Source organism: Pelodiscus sinensis, chromosome 9, assembly GCF_052426305.1.
Source record: "Pelodiscus sinensis isolate ZL-2025 chromosome 9, ASM5242630v1, whole genome shotgun sequence".
NCBI classification, from domain to species: domain Eukaryota; kingdom Metazoa; phylum Chordata; order Testudines; family Trionychidae; genus Pelodiscus; species Pelodiscus sinensis.
In genome coordinates this window covers 59,420,894-59,423,213 of record NC_143060.1, presented here as the reverse complement: position 1 = coordinate 59,423,213, position 2,320 = coordinate 59,420,894, and the positions used below count along the sequence as shown (strand labels likewise).

At 40.3% G+C, this 2,320-nt stretch overlaps 1 protein-coding gene across 1 annotated transcript in view; it reads left to right on the top strand.

The window, feature by feature from the left end:
- The window catches only part of RGL1 (ral guanine nucleotide dissociation stimulator like 1), a 149,943-nt gene that overhangs the window by 30,791 nt on the left and 116,832 nt on the right, over nucleotides 1–2,320 (top strand). The window lies entirely within an intron of this gene.

The window sequence follows — 2,320 nt, the reverse complement described above, 5'->3', positions numbered from 1 at the left end:
ACTGTTTAGGGGTGGTGAACCTTTTTTGGGTCAGGGGCCACTGACCCACAGAAAAATCAGTGAGAAGCAAAAAAACAAAACCAGAACAAGCCAAACCCTCACTGACGTGGCCCCACCCGATAAGGAGAAAGATGGAGAACTCAGCCCCGTAGATTTTATGGGTTTCAGCCTTGCTGTGGGGTGGCAGAGGAGGGGGAGGCTGGAATGACAGCACAGGGTCTCCAATGTTGGCGGGGGAGCCCTCAGTCTCAGGGGCTGGATCCAGACAAGCCAAGAGCCGCATCCAGACCTCAGATTCCCCATCCCTGGTTTAGGAGGAGTTCTTGAACAAACAGACAGACAGACAGACAAACTCTCTCAAATATATAGTAGATGGAACACCTATCATTAACCTGCTGGAATAATAGTTTATTTTAATGCATTTTGATCACCAGGATGGGCCAGATTCTGAAGATGGTAGTCAAGTTTTTACTCAAGCAAAACTTTCATTGACTTCAGCGGGCGTTTTACCTATGTACAAATTTTCTAGATTTCATCTCATATATTTATTAATGTCTTATCAGTCCTGAGAATAGGGTTTGATTTGCTAGCTAGTTCTCTTAGTTTGTCAGCTGCTGCTTGTGCAAATAATCATAAAACACTATGAATTGTCTCATGCTGTATATTTTTTTTGAACTTCTTGCTAACACTGGTGGGGTTAGTAATTATTATTTTTGAATATATGTTTAAAATCCAAAGGGCACTCCTCACCAGATCACTTTGGGACTTCAGCTACCTGAAATGTTCTGTTACCATGTTTGCCTATGACAGCAACAGGCATGCTGAAAATACCTAAAACAGATACTTGCCATTGTCCTTTTTAGTGCCAAGCGTTTAAAATTAATAGGTAGCAGTTTTAAAACAAACAAAAGAAAGTTTTTTTTCTTCCTGCAGCGAACAGTCAACCTGTGGAACTCCTTGCCAGAAGATGTTGTGAGGACCAGGACTTTAACAGGGTTCGAAAAAGGTCCATCAGTGGCTATTAGCCAGGATGGGTAGACATGGTATCTGTAGCCTCTGTTTGTCAGAGGCTGGAAATGGGTGACAGGAGAGGGATCAAGTGGAGATTCCCTGTTCTGTTCACTCCCTCTAGGGCATCTGGCATTGGCCACTGGTGGAAGACAGGATACTGGGCTAGATGGACCTTTGGTCTGACCCAGCATGGCAGTTCTTATGTTGTTATAATATATTAGAGTATTTTATAGCTTTTAGTTTTTTTAATAGTCAGACAATAATTCTTGATGTAGTGAATTGAAGTATTTGTTTCTGTTACATGTAGCTATCCCTCTATTCTTATCCTAAATTGTTATTATATCTCATATTTGGTGCTACTGCCTGTTCCAGATTTGGGTTCTCTTTAACTTCTTCCATCATCAAGGTATCTGAACAAAGAAGGATTTCCTTCTATTGCACTTTGTTTTTGGTTTTGTTTTCCTTTTGGCCTTTGGTTGGATCTTAAGGAGGCATCAACCATTCAGGAATAAAGTGTATGTTCAAAGCCTGGTCAGTTTCCGGTAATTGTAGGGTGTCTCTAGCATTGTGGACCTTCCTGTCTTTTGTCACTGTGTGTCTTTATTTAAAGTGGAAATAATAGAGGTCAGATGGCTGGAAATAGAATCTAGCATCCTCAAATGAATATTTTGTCATACAAATACAAATGTGTCAAAAATAATAAAACAACTTTATCCCAAAGGACCCTAAATGTTTACAAACTGTGGTTCAAAACCTGCCACTTTCAAATAATTCCCTTGAAGTCCATAGTAGTACTTGTGTACAAAATGTGAACCAGATTTGGCCTTGTGTATGTACTTGCAGCAGAACTGTAATGCGGCTGCCAAACAGCAAAGAGGCATAAGTGACGACAAGAAAAACGTTGGTGAAGGACACTGGGGCATATTCTTCCCCAAAATACAGTTAGATCTGTAAATAGCTTAGTCAATCATATGGGACCAAAGTTTGTAAAGTCTCATCCAGGGATCCAAACTCATTGGACTGCATAATATTCTGTTAGCTTACATCAGAAGGGCAAAAGATTGAGTTGATGGGATTTAACCCCATATTTATTAAAAGTATTGAGGTAGCACCCAAAGTCCCTGTCAGGGTTGGGACCTCATTGTGCTAGAATCTTTACAAATATCTAGGAAGACACAATCCCTATCTTAAAACACTGTCACTCTAATGAAAGGCAAGATGTGGCAAGAATGCATAGGAGAATGGATATGGGACAGAGAACCATGGTAGCAGAAATAAGAACATACATTTAAATAGCCTAGATGCATAA